We start from the raw sequence: 15223 nt of genomic DNA on the forward strand, positions 1-15223 counted from the left end.
CTGGTGAAATATGGACTTGAGACCTCGAAGTAAGACCTCTAATGCTGAGAGGAGAGTGATTCCTGCACATCCTTTCCACAACTATCTAGTGACTCTTAAAGGGGAACTACTGTTTTTTTACAACCTGGACCTTATTTCTAGCATAAAATACCATCATTTACTCACCAATATCACTTTTGTTTAATTTGCACGTGTTCAGGAGATAATTAAATCAGCGAATATCCATATAGTGGGGGTGATCAGGACATTGAGACGCATTAACGCATTATCTTCTCCGAAACTCGTTAATTTCGTCAATATTTTATTATGGTACGCTAGTGCTATTCCCCGTTGAGTCCGGAGTTACCTGTTATCATCACCCAGGGTCTGTAGATCAATCTACAGCAGGGCGCTCACCTGCGACGGTCAGCTTGTTTACCCGTAATTTGCTGCTGCTATGGTTCGTCCACAACCTCGGAATCAGAGAAATATTCAGCCATGTTGCAAAAAACTAGCAGTAGTAAATTACAGGTAAACAAGCTGACCTCATGGGTGCAGGCGCCGCTCAGAGACGACATCGTCCAGGTCAGATGACATCATCCGGGGTCTGCAGGTCAATCTACAGAGATGATGATAACAAGTAACTCTGGGCTCAACGGGGAACAGCACTAAAGTATCATAACAAAATATTAGTGAAATGAATGAGTTTTGCGGCAGATAATGTGTTATTTAGAGACTGTGTTTCGGTGTCCTGATCACTACCACTATATGGATATACGCTGATCTAAATATCTCCTGAACAAGTGCAAATGAAACAAAGTGATATTGGTGCGTAAACGATGGTATTTTATGCTAGAAATAAGGTCCAAGTTGTACAAACAGTAGTTCCCCTTTAAGTGCAACAATATCTCCGCCACATTCCTTTTTTTTTATTATTAACTATTCATTTGTGGTCATTATGGACAAAAGGGAGCTTATTCTATTGTGAGATTACACTTGAACTTTCATTAACTTCTGGTTAAAGCAGGTGTTACAATGTTTACACTTGAGGTTGTTTATTCTGAGTGAATACAGGTTTATATAGGCTACAAAAGAGCTCTGGGCCCAATAAGGTATTAGTTAGGCATGATAGTTTTAAGGAGCAGTCAACGGAGGTCCTGGTTGGTGATTGTGGATGGTTGATTGATTGATGTGAACATACACAGAAAATACAGTTGGGGGTCCATTATTAAGAGTTTACAGCGTTTCAGACAATTTATTAAAAATGCTCCCAACTCATGAAATAAAATAGTCTGGCCTGAGTTCATTCCAGGAAAATGACATGTTGTCCCTCTCCCTTTACCTTCACCCCTCTGACTGCAGTGTTACTGAATATATTGGGTATACATGTTCATAGAAGAGACACTTTTACTTACTGCGATGGTGTAGTTCAGCTGATTCTGTAGAGAAACATAAAGTAGATTGATTGATTGATTGATTGATTGATTGATGTGAAGTGTGTAATCAGTGTGATAGTCAGAACTAAACATCCTGTGATTGTTGGTGTCCACAAGCAGCTCAATAACTGATTTACTTCATCTGTGTCAACATCTAGCAGCTCCACCTCACTACCTGTGATAGTCTGTGTGGACTGAGGCAGACTGCAGGTGGAGACAGAGAGTCAGGAGAACCACCTGGACAGAAAGTTACCACTAGAGGACGCTCTCTACACAATATCTGTCCTCATGTCTAATCAAAGACTAGCTGAAAACAACAAGACAAAGAAAGAGAAGAGCAAGTGTCTCTTTTCAGGACAGAGTTGTGATTCTTTGTTGTTATTTATTCAGCAGATGTTTTATGATGGATAAAGGAACCCAACAGAGTTACAGCAAATACAGTGCCACTTGAATGTTTTTGCAACCTACATATCTGCAGCAAAGGATGCAAAACATCAGCAGATTATCACATAAGTTTCACACAATGCCTTGTTGTATTTAAAGAATCAGGGTTTTGTCTCAGTCTGATCTTCACAACACATGTTTGTGGAAGTGTATGATGGCAACGGACAAAGGAGCTTTCTGAGGAGCTCAGAAAAAGAGTTGTTGTTGCTCATCAGGCTGGAAAAGGTTCCAGAACCATCTCTAAAGAGTCTGGAACCCACAAATAATCCACAGTCAGACAGATTGAAGACGACTGTTCGCCTCCACAGGAGTGGTCCACCAACAAAGATCACTCCATAATAGTCTGAGAGGTCCCAGAGGAACCCAGGGGAACTTCTACAGCTAACAGCCTCTCTCACATTGGCTAATGTTAATGTTGATGAATCCATTCAACAACCATGGTGTGATGGACAAAGACACTGCTCTCCAAGAAGAATATTTCTAAACATCATGTGGACAAGACAGAAGACTATTGGGGCAATGTTTAGTGGACAGATGAGACCAAAGTAGAACAGTTTGGTTTAAATGAGATGAAACAACACTGCATCATTCCAGCATCAGAACCTCATCCCTCTATCAAACATGGGGGTGCTAATGTCCTGGTTTGGGCCTGTTCTGCTGCATCTGGACCAGGACGGCTTGTCATCATTGATGGACCAATGAATTGTGAATTCTACCAGTGAACTCTAAAAGAAAATGTCAGGACATCTGTCCATGAGCTGAATGTGAAGAGAAACTGGGTCATGCAGCAAGACAACGAGAACCAAGAACACAAGTGGTTCTACAAAAGAACGGTTAAAGAAGAACAAGATGAATGTTTAGGAACGGCCAAGTCAAAGTCCTGACCTTAATCCAATAGAAATGTTGTGGAAGGACCTGAAGCAAGCAGTTGATGTGAGGAAACCCACCAGCATCTCAGAACTGAAGTGGTTCTGTTCTGAGGAATGGGCTAAAATTCCTCCAAACTGCTGTAGACCACTGATCAGCAGTTACCAGAAACATTTAGTTACAAGGAGGTCACAGCAGATACTGGAAACAAGGAGGCTTTTAGATATGAACTTACAGCCATTTTCTATTGTCAAGGGCTCGAGAGCAACTGGACAAATTAACAATATAGTTTCCTCCACTGATCTGACTGTAAGTGTTACCAAACTCTGTAAACCAAGAGAGAACGAAAAGGAAATTAAAAATGATAGTACTTACCTTTTATTTGAAGGTTCTTAGCCTGCAGTGAGCTGATCGTATCCATTTGGGAACGAGCAAAGGTGTATACTGTGTAGGAGTCAGGTTTGTCCTTAGTGAATCTCATCTGTTCCACAGTCTCCAACAGTTCTGGGATCTGCTGTTTGTTCTTAATGTTGAGAACAAAATATCTTCCTCCGCAACTCTGACAGATCTCCTGGATGTTCTGGTTTTCTTTTAAAAAGTTAACAACATCTGGATGAGTTGGATCTGAATCCACAGTGAACAGAATGATGGTGAAGTCATTGACTCTAGAGCTAAATGTGTTCTGGATGATCTCTAACTCTCTCTTGTCTTCATCAATGAGGGGACCCACAGGTAGGACCAGGATGAAGGCATGGACGCCCTCAGGATCACAGAGGGAGATACACCTGAATGATTCCTCCATCACTGCCTCCTGAGGTTTTCCATACAAGGCAGGCAGCTCCACCAGGGAAACCCAACGTCCACACACCTCTCCCTGATTCTGATCACACTCTGATGAGTTGGAGACTGAATGAAGCGCTGTCTGACCTAAAATGGCCTTGGCTGCTGAAGTCTTCTCTGATCCTCTCCTCCCACACAGAACCAGGTTTAACTTTGGTTTGATGGTCTCTTCAGTGAAGGTGAGGAAGGTTCCTCTGGTTACATCAACAATCTTCTCAATGTCCTCCATTAACTGCTTGTGATCCTCTTTGGACATGTTGTACTGTCTCCCTCCACAGTCTCTAAGGAGTTCATGAACAGAGTGACTCCTCTGATCCTTACGTGTAATGACCACCATTGAATATTTAAAGACATCTGGTCCAAACAATCTCAGAATGAACTTCAGAGTTTCTCTTTCCTTCTCAGGGAAATCAGAAGGCTTCACTAACAGCAGCAGAACATTTGGTCCAGGAGGACAGAGACTCACACAGCTCCTCATCTCTTCTCTCACTGATTCCTCAGGAAGACTGAAGACATCTGGAGTTTTCACCACAGTCACTGATTTTCCTCTCCACTCTCCACAGGAGGCCACACAGTGTCTGGTTGATGAAAGTTTATGGTGTTGAAAACCTTGATGTCCGATGATGAAGTTGCCAAGTTTTGTCTTCTTGTCCTCACTTTTTCCCAACAGGACAATCCTGAAAGCGGACGCTGTAAAATGACAGAGACAAGGACACAATGATACATATGATTGTTGATTATTACAGTGATCACATATGAACAACATGTTCAAACTAATGAGGCTGAAATCACTGAAGTCATTATATCTGTATAACATTTACATTTAAATATAACAGATCAGAGATACTAAACAATGAAGGATTTCCTTCTATTTCTTTTCAGTGGTGAATAATTGTTGGATCTATTCATTTATAAGATACAACCAAACATCTGTCTTTAAACACATGATGTGATGAATCTACTTACCGTGAGGTGAAGCGTTTCTCCCTGAGTGAAAGAGATAATCAGTGATTCCTTTAATCACCTGCAGCCCTGGTGAAAACATGACATCAATCATTTTCAGCTCTAAATCAATAAAAAATAAAGTTTTTATTTCCTGGTTCATTCTCTTACCAACAGCTTTAACTGGAGCTGTGATAGAAGTTGATGTTTCCTTGTGTTGTGTCTGATGATCTCCTGGTGGAGCAGCTGATGCGTCTTCAAATGCTTCATAGTCCAGATGTTCTCCATTGTTCTCCTTTACTATTTGACCCAAGCGTGTTAACAGCTCTGAATGATCAATATTCCTCCTCTTCAAGTATCTGTATCTACATTTTATGATCATTTCTTTTAATGGAGGACGCTTCATGTAGTTTTCTACTGAGCTCTCCTCTCTGGGTGTTGATATCAGCACCAGTGAATGATCAAATGATCGATCACTGAAGAGTTCCAGGACTCTGCAGAGTCTCTGTCTGTGTTCCTCAGTGAAGTCTTCAGGCTGTAGAACCAGCAGGAACACATGAGGTCCAGGATCAGAGAGTCTCTCACAGGTTCCTACATGTTCTCTAAGTTCATCTTCAGAGATGTTGGGGAGCAGCAGATCTGGGCTGTTGATGACATCTAGTTTTTTGTTATCAAATGTTCCACTGATTCTCAGACAGGACTCAGGTTCTTGGTTGAACTTGTTCTCTCCCAGGATGAGGTTCCCCACTGAACTCCTCTCAGACCAGCTGCTCCCCAGCAGAACAACCCTCAGCTCAGACACTGAAAGAAGAAAAAGAACTACTATATTATTTATGTCAACATTATAGAGAATCTATTAGTGATCAACTTATCACATGCAGCTTCAGTTTTGTGTTTTAATGTGTGTATATAGTTTCTATAGGAGGTTTAACTGCCTATTTAAATCCTGTAATGTTCACCACCTGAACTGTGAAGTGTATCTCAACATTCTCCACTACCACAGGATCTTAGCAGAATGAATGAAACTGTATCATAAGACTCTATGAACTAATATAGATCCAGAATCAGTGTTTTCAGTGTGATATGATCAGATGTTCTATTAACCAACAGAAAAGTTCAGACTCAGTTAAACTCACTGTTTGGTGGAAGAAAGTCAAGGCTGCTGCGCTTTAGAGGCTGATCATCTGTGACTGTAAAGACAGAAACACAGATTAATTCATAAAATCAGTAAATTAATTTGTTATTCATATATTATTGAGCACAGTGACAATATGAACCTATCTCCTAAATCTTACAGCTACAATATCTTCACTTTTACTTACTGGGATGGTATATTTCAGATGATCCTGTAGAGAAACATAAAGTAGAATGATTGATTGATGTGAAGTGTGTAATCAGTGTGATAGTCAGAACTAAACATCCTGAGTTTGTTGGTGTCCACAAGCAGCTCAATAACTGTTACTCCACCCATATTCAGTGTAGGATCACTAAACTCATCCCACACATCCACTAGCTTCTGCTTCCTCAGGGTCCACCACAAGTTCTCAGCAGAAGTTACAATGCTGTCATCTCCTGTTGTCTCAGTCTAGCTGCAGTCAGCGTACGGGACGATTATCATGCATGCACATCAAAACTATTCACCCTTTTACCTTTTCTTTCCATTAGTTTGCACAATTTATTTAAATAATTTAAAAAAAACCTTGCCTGCAGCTAGGTGGCGCTATAATAAGCAAATTTATTTGATTTAAAGCTACAAGCAGTGAGAGCACTAAATACTATAATGTTAAGCTTACGTTTAGTTTGTTGGGACTGCAATATCGCTGGTATCATCATAATTTAGCTCCCTTGGTGTGGAAAGAGGTACACAGCGCTTATTCCTATGAGTCAAATGTCTGGTTGAATTTTAACAATCATCCCTCTTAAATTTAAAATGTATGTAAATTAATAAATTTTATATTAACTAGTTTAAGCATGGGGATTATACAGAAAATGTTTTATTGATATCTAATGGGAGTTTGCTCACAGATTTTGTTTGTTTGTTTGTAGTTCAGTTAACTCACTTTCTTATTTTTTGTATTAATTACTTACTAATTTTGGCCCCCTCTCTAATGTCTGCTCTAACACATTAAATACTTTATACAACAGTAAACCTCCTTAAGTAATTCCTAGAATGAAAATGAAAAGAGGCAGGGTTGTGTTCTTTAGCTGTCTTTAAGTACGCTGCTGGTCCAGTTACACAATGACTGTTCAAGTCCTTCTGGAGTCAAAGCTGAAAAGATCCTGAAAGTTTTATCAACTGAAACTTTCTAACTTTCTAAGAAAGTAAGACCTTCAAAATGCTGCTGTGATTAGACAGCTGAACACAAGGAAACAAAACTGACTCCATCAATCACAATCAACCTGTTTAAGGTGGAGCTGAACCCTGATTCATTTTACATTGAGAGAGTGGATGAGAACAACTGGACAAGACAACAGACACTTACCTGCAGCCTCGTACTGAAGCACTTCATGTTCCATTTCACGTCCTAGAAAAGATTCATAAAATACAAAGAGAAACTGAATCAATGATGAATTCAACACAACTGCATCAACAACCTGTAATGAAGTCACTGAGGATTTAAGGTGGAATGAAGAGAATCTGTCAGTCATTATCAAGTGAAACTTTCTAACTCACCAGTCAACTTGGAAACATTTCAAGAAAATGTGACTTATTGTCTACAAACGGCTGGAATTCTACATGTTCATAGAAGATTTAGGAGACACCTCACTTTTACTTACTGAGAGATGATCGTAGAGCTGATTCTGTAGAGAAACATAAAGTAGAATGATTGATTGATTGATTGATTGATGTGAAGTGTGTAATCAGTGTGATAGTCAGAACTAAACATCCTGTGATTGTTGGTGTCCACAAGCAGCTCAATAACTGATTTACTTCAACTGTGTCAACATCTAGCAGCTCTCATCTACAGTCATTTCAGGCTGAAACTTTTGGTCCAGCCTTTGAGACACATGTTAAACATGAAACACTTAAATAAGTAAATCAATACAACAAAAATCAACCAACACTGCAGCTCCTATCAACAGCAGCCATCTACTGAGGCCAGTATATTATTATACCAAGTGGATGGACATTGTTATGAAAATGGATCGTTTAGTAACTCAACCAAAAAAGATAACAGGTATGTTTATGGATGACAGTGGCACTAATAGGCCATCACTCAGTTTAGTTTCCACATTTACATTTAAAATAAAAACATCAATGTGAAGAGCTTAGTACTGAATGATATACGTCACTAGGCCCAGTTTAATATAAAACACTGTTTAATACTATATATACAGTAGGGGGTCCCTGATCCATCTCTCTATCAGTTTGGGGGTCCTTGGTCTAAAACTAACTGGTATCATAGAGAAATGACATTATTAGCTCAGCCCAATGGAGCAACATTCTAACTGATTTAATTAGGGGTCTATGGAAATGAAGTTGCAGGATCCCTGTTGATATTGTTGCGATTTTTATTCGTCTTCTTATAATAATAATAATGATTTATCTTTTTCTGTGTAGCTAAAGTGTCTGCTCAGGACAAACTGCAAAGGCGAAAGGCATCAATCCTGGTAACTTGGTAGAAGTCCTAGCATGTCACTTTTCCAAGGTGTCAATACACATGCCTGCAGCTAGGTGGCGCTAACCTACACCTATTCCTGTTCTCTTCTCTCTTTATTCTGTCTGTGCCCAGCTGGCCTGAGGCAGATGGGTCCCTCCATATGAGCTGGGTTCTGCTCAAGGTTTCTTTCTGTTAAAAGGGAGTTTTTCCTGCCACCATCACCTTCAGGCTTGCTCTGGGGGTTTCAGGCCGGGTTTGGTAAAGTGTCTTGAGACGATTTGTATTGTTATTGATGCTATATAAATAAAATTGAATTGAATTGAATTCTCTGAACAGAGGAGGTGCACTGAGATTTAATCTGCCATCTATTTACAATACAGTTTTAACTTCTGTCCCCAAAAAGTTTCAACCTCATTCACACCTTGACACTGGAGCCTCTGACGGACAAGAGTCGTTAGAGCACCATTCATAGGGAAGAGGACGGGGACAAAAGTCCAGTTGCCTTTTTTGGATACAGTTTATATTTACTTATATTACTATTTTTCTTGTGCGTCTACTTTTTGTACTTACTTTTCCCAGGTGCTGGGGAAAGTCTAAATGCATGTCACAAAAAAAAACATGTTTATTTAATGGATTCTGTTTCAGATTTGAAAATTATGAAGTAAATGTTCTCCTACATAGGTTTTAAACTTGAATCAGAATCCACAAAATAAACAGTTTTTATTGACAACTGGCGTCTCCCCGCACCTCTACCGTAAGTACTAAAGTAGTCGCGCAAGAAATCTTTAACTACAGCTGGCTTGACTGCAAATGACATAGTTCTGAAATGGCGCCTCTTGTTCTCGTCCTAAAGTTTTACATCTTGTTCTAAAGTTTGACATGAACCTGCAGGAAGAGACAGATCCTCTCATTTCAGGTAGATTTTAAACATCAAACGCACCATCAGACAGAAGCCCAGAAAGCAGTTCTTTAGACTGATACCACTGTGTTCTATTTAAATAAGGCCAGTAGAACTGGTGTGATGGCTGACAGACGGATCATATCACGAGTACAATTAATGATCCATCATGTCAGTGAGTGTCCTCATGTAGCTAGAGCATCATGTTTAACCCTCCACCACCACATCTACCACATACAAGACTTTTACTCACTTGATTCTTTCTCTTTAGTCCAGTTCAACCTTCACAGGAAATTCTTGCTGCAACACAACCATAGAGTGAAAGTGAAAACTAAAAAAAAGGAAGTCTGACGACTCCACACAACAGGAAATGATTTTCGGAAGACAGCGTCCTCTAACTTTACATGATTAGATAATAATACTAATAAATAAAATAAATACGTCTGACTGCAGAAAATGAGAAGAGAAATGAGATTTACAGTAGCTTTAAATGATCTGAAAAGACAAACAAAGCCATGCAGACAGACCTGAAAGGTGTTTTAATGTTGGAGCTCCACCTGATGGACAAAACTGTGAAGGTACAAGAGAGAGGAGGACAGAAGCAGGGAGCTGGTCTCAGACAGACATCAGCACAAATAGGATTAGATTCAGATTCAGATTCAGAAAACTTTATTTGTCCCCGGGGGGCAATTCAAGCTATGAATGAGCAAATGAGCAGCATAACATGATAGTACAGACTTAAGGGGCAAAAACCAAAACTAGAACAAATACAAAGTATATACGAGTTACCATGCCATAAATGTTCTATGGTCAGGAATGAAAGGATGCCACATCGTTTGATGGAAAATTATCAAACTACCGAGGGCTGAATTCAAAGATTATTTTTTTCACTTTTTCATTGCAGCAACTCAGGATGGTTCTCAGTAGTTTGTATGGACTGCTGCCTGTGCAACCTCCAGGTTACGGCCTCATGCTACCAGCAGTGACACTAGTGACTCTAGCCAAATGTATAACTAGTGGAAAAGTCCTGTTTTTTTTGTGTGTGTGTGTGTGTGTGTGGGTGTTAACTTTGTGCACGTTAATTAAATCGGCCTCATAACATATATATATATATATATATATAAGGTAGGAAGAAATGGAGAGTGCAGAGAACAGTACCTATATATTTTAATTCTACTGGAAAATAAATTTAAACTGAGACGAGAAGAATCTAAAGTACCAGAGACAGATGCAGTGACTGTAGGGAGGAGATCAGTGGGTTTGGTGGGGACGGAGGTTTCTGTCTGTGACGCTGGACGCGATGGAGGGGACGTCCTAACGTTTGCAGAGGGGAACAACAGAGACCCTGAGCACCAGTTTGAGATTTTAATCAAACAAACAAACAGGAAGACGTACCGGTGGATGCAGAGACTGTTGCTGGAGACGGTTTGGTGTGGGAAGACGTTCGTGATGACGGAAGAGCTGCAAAAGAGAACGAATGAAGGAATCTGAAACATCAAGTAGAAGCTGGGAGCAGAGGAGCCACATGTACCAGTGTCAGATGAAGTTGTTGCGTTGGGATCAGGTGGTCTGGGCTGGATGGAGGTTTCTGTCTCTGATGTCGGCCGTGGTGGAGGAGACGGTAGAACTTTTACTGAAGGAAACAACAGAGATTGTAGGTAGAGGTTATTGATGTACAGTGATGATGAAAAAACAAGAGAGAGAAACTCTACAAGCCCAGCTGACTTTATTTAGTGTTTCTTTGGATATATCATGACCTGGATGACTGAGAACCTCCATGAACATACACTGATCAGCCACAATATTATGACCACAGACAGGAGTAAGACGTAAATAACACTAACACCACAGGACACCCCTCAGAAGGCCCATGTCCATTCTCTGATGAGTCACCACTCTTTTGGAGACCTACACAATATTACGAAGATGGTTTTAATGTTGTGGCTGATCGGTGTATGTCAGGAGATGACAGCATCCTGTAGAATAGAATTCCAGGTAATAAACAGAAGGTGATACGTACCAGTTGTGCGGCTGGATGCAGGGCCTGCTGTCGTCACTGACGGTGGTTCTGGTGGAGGCGACGTTGGACACACTGACACGTTCCACACAGGTTCACCCCTCAGAGACAGAGGAGTCTCACAGGTCACGTCCATTTCTCTATCCAGCAGAGACCTACTGTGCAGATCTGAGGACAGAACCAGGGTGAGATTTCTAAACGAACTGTAAACACACAGCTTGTCCTCAGTCGTACGTTTTTCAAACCTTTTAAGAAGTCGACAGAGTCTCCAGCGCTGCAGGAGCAGTCCCAGGGGTTCCCGTCTAATCTGATCTTGGTGGAGCTGAGAGACGTGAAGACCAGCGGTGAGACCTGAGTCAACCTGTTCTCAGACAAGTCAAGCTCAGCCAGGCCGGTCTGGGACCTGAAACTGTTTGGATCCACGTCTCTGATCTTGTTCTTGTTCAGCATGAGCGTCCTGAGGCCAACGAGTCCGTTCAGCATGGACTCCTTCACCACTTCTATCAGGTTACCAGAGAGGCTGAGCTCACGGAGGACGGCGGGTTCTCCAAACCAGTCTGGGTTCATCTCTGACAGCATGTTCCTGTTTAAGTGGAGCGTACTGAGATTGAGGAACGAGCTGAAGGCTGCTTCTGTGATTCCTGTGCTTCAGCGTTGTCGATGATCAGTTTCTCGATGGAGGCCAGGTTGTCACTGTGCAGCACGGTGGAGTTGATCTCTCCCACGTTGCTCAGGATCATCACCATAGTCAAACCGCCTGGGTCAAAATCTTAGAGCAGATAAATGTCGTGTCAGTGTTGAATAAATCAACAACCCTCGTTAAATATAAAACAAATAAATATGAGTTAAAATAGGCAATAAAACACAAGTAAAACTGTCAATTAAAAATCTCTTCTTCCTCCTTCTTGCCCATCTTATTCTTTCTCATTCTTTTCCTCTGCTTTCCTCTCTCCCTTCACCTTCACATTTTCTTCTCCTCCTTTTCTGTCTTCCTCATTTCCACTTTCCTCCTTCCTCATCCTTTTATCTCTCCATCCTTCCTTCTCCTCCACCTTCCCCATCTACTTATCATCATCTTCCTCTACTTCCTCCTCCTCCTCCTCCTTCCTCGTTGTTATCCTTTCTCCTTCTTCCCATCATCTTCTACACTCACTCCTCCTTCCCCATTTTCTTCTCCTCCTCCCTCTTCTTCCTCCTTCTCTTCTTCACCTCATGCTCTTTTCTTTCTTCCTCCTTCCCCATCTACTTCTCCCTTCTCCTCTTCCTTTTCAAATTCAGTTTTTTCCCTGTGGGCCACATGTTTGACACCCTGCTCTGAGGAGAAGCTGTAATAGATAATGGATGGATGGACTGTTGGAGATACAAGGTGAAGGCATCCAGCAGCTAATGTGTGACCACTTCCTGTCCCTCTGCTTCCACCTAGTGGTTGAGAATCTCTCATATGAGGAGTGTGAAACTCATGAACATTGAAAAAGCTTCTGAGACCTCTGCACCAACCACATCATCAACACTTCTCTGAAAACCTGTTGTAAAAAATTTGACATCTGCATCATGGTGAATCTTTTGAATTTAATATATAATATTAATTCTCATATCAAATATTTATCGGCAAATAGTTACTCTATATATTCTCATATCCAAAAACTGTTTAAAAAAAGGCAACTGGACTAAATAGGAAACTCTGTGAGTAACCAATTAGAAACTTTGTTTCTGTTAACAACCAGAAACTGGTGCAGCTCATTTTCATTAACGCTTAAATACTAACCTGTCATTGAGGGGGGACCATTTGACCCTGTCCTCTTTCCCTATGAATGGTGCTCTAATGACACATTATCAGTCAGAGTCTCCAGTCTCAAGGTGTGAATGGGGTTGAAATTTCTTGGGGACAGAAGTTAAAACTGTATTGTAAATTGATGGCAGATCAAATCTCAGTCCACCTCCTCTGTTTAGAGAAGCTTTTTCCAATCTGAATCTGATCTATCTGTCTAAGACAAACGGACATGACTGACATTTCACCACTCGCATTAATGTTTTAGTTTTATCTTAGTTTTCAATGTTATAATCAACCTCACAAAACCACCAGGGAGACGTATGTGACTGGCTCCAGATTCATCCTGCAGTGGGACAATGAGCCCAGGACAAGAGGCACAACTACTACAGGTGGTTAGTCCTGCTTGGAACAACCTACATGTGCACTGGGTTTTTCTTTGTATGCACTTTGTATTAAGTTAACTGTTAAATTCAGTTCTACTTTAAGGCACTAAGTTGAATTAAATTAAAAGTGTAGTAATGAAAAGAAGTCCTCACGTGATGGGAAGTCTCTGCAGATCATAACTGTGTTCTCTAAGACACAAGGACGACTCAAACGCACAAACACCAGCAACAGAGCGAGAGCAGCTTCTCCTGTGAGGGAAGGAAGAAGAACAAACATTCATTAACGTTGCATCGTTCTCTAACTACATATTATAATAGTGTTGAATTGTTTCCTGGGTAAATATGTAAACATATCAACATCTGCATTAGAACATCACTATCTGAATGTCTTACCCCTCATGGGGACCGGTCTGATCGATGCAGGATGCACATCTACAACTTGAGACTGTGGAGTGAGGCTTTAGTTTACCAGATACAACGATGCTGTGGTCACCTTTAAAAACCACCAGGTGTGGAAAAAGAAACAGCGTTGCCGTGGCAGATCTGGAGCTCGCCATGGTTACGAGTGCCGGTTCCAGACGCTGTTCCGGTCGGTTGACAGAGCGCGAGGCAGTTTGCTCCAGGGGAGGCCACGGAGATCTTTTAAATTAGGAATGTGAGCATTTCTTCTCTGGACGGAGAAGATTCCACCGTTTATTTTAAAAGATTCAGGAGAAAATAAAAATCAAAGCGTGATGTTTTGTCTCACGAATGAACAAATGAAGCCATGAGAAAATAGAAATGAAAATTGTGACTTTTATTCACTTTGAAAATGTATTCTGTTTCAGTGTTTCCATTTTAAAATAAATAAATGGCATGGGACCAAAACAAGGTAAAAATCAACATGGATGTAAAGTAGTGTAACAAAAAGAAAAATAATAAACGGTGAACAAATGCTGATACAGAGACAGAGAGTTAGAGATAGAGACATACAGTAACGGAGAGAGCGACAGAGATATGGACAGATAGAGATGGAGAGATAGAGACAGATAATGTGTCACTTACTATAACATAACATCCATGGGGATCAGATATGATCTGATCAGGTGAGAACTGGATGCGTTTGTTAATAAGAATAGCAGCACCCCTGGATTTACTATTGAAAGCTGAATGGAATATTTGCCCAACCCATGGTTTGTGCATTCTGAAATTATATCATTTATACGCAAATGGGTCTCCTGAAGGAAAGCGATGTCAGTCTTAAGTCCCTTGAGGGACACTTTGGATCGCTTTATCGGGGCCCCCAAGTCCGCTAATGTTCCAACTCACAAGCCGAATACTAGACCCACTCAGTCCTCTCTGAGAGATACTTGGGTTAACCATTAATCACTGGCAAAAGATGAGATACATAGATATTGATAAGAATGGTAGGAAATAAATTAACATCCTGGTTAGGAACCAGATGAGCATTACGGTAGCATCCACATGAAGTTAACTTTGAGAAAAGAAACACAAAAAAACCTCCCAGTAGATAAAGAAAGAACACACATTCCTCCAAAAACACATTGGCCACTGTTTAGACCGTAAACCATCCAGCAAGTTGCTTCCTAAGCTCGTCATAACGGAACAAGATGAGATGCAGGACTGGAGCACACACAACTGGTTTACCATGCAGTAGGTTCTGCCTCCTGATGAACCAAAATATACACCATATAAACATTTATAACAGTTCTTTATGAAAACAATCTGGAGTAACACTGGAAGGAGGGAAAAGGGAAGGACCAGTATTTGTACCAGGCTGAACATGTAATCATCCAGCTAAAATGTGCCGGCAAAGATAGGTGAGAATCCCTCTTTAAAATAACTAAGTGAATAAAAAAAGGAAAGAAAAATACATTAAAACAAGTAGTTTCCGGCCATAAAGTGTTGACTTCAAGCCGTATATAAAGTAAAGAGAGTGGTGTTTTTAATACCCACATGTCAGGAAATTAAGAGTGTGTTTCTCTGAAAATGTAAGATAATGGTCCCAAAAGAATCATAAGTTCACCTAGTTCTGCGATCGTTC

The sequence above is a fragment of the Chelon labrosus genome (genome assembly GCF_963514085.1).
Source record: "Chelon labrosus genome assembly, chromosome: 9".
Lineage (NCBI taxonomy): Eukaryota > Metazoa > Chordata > Actinopteri > Mugiliformes > Mugilidae > Chelon > Chelon labrosus.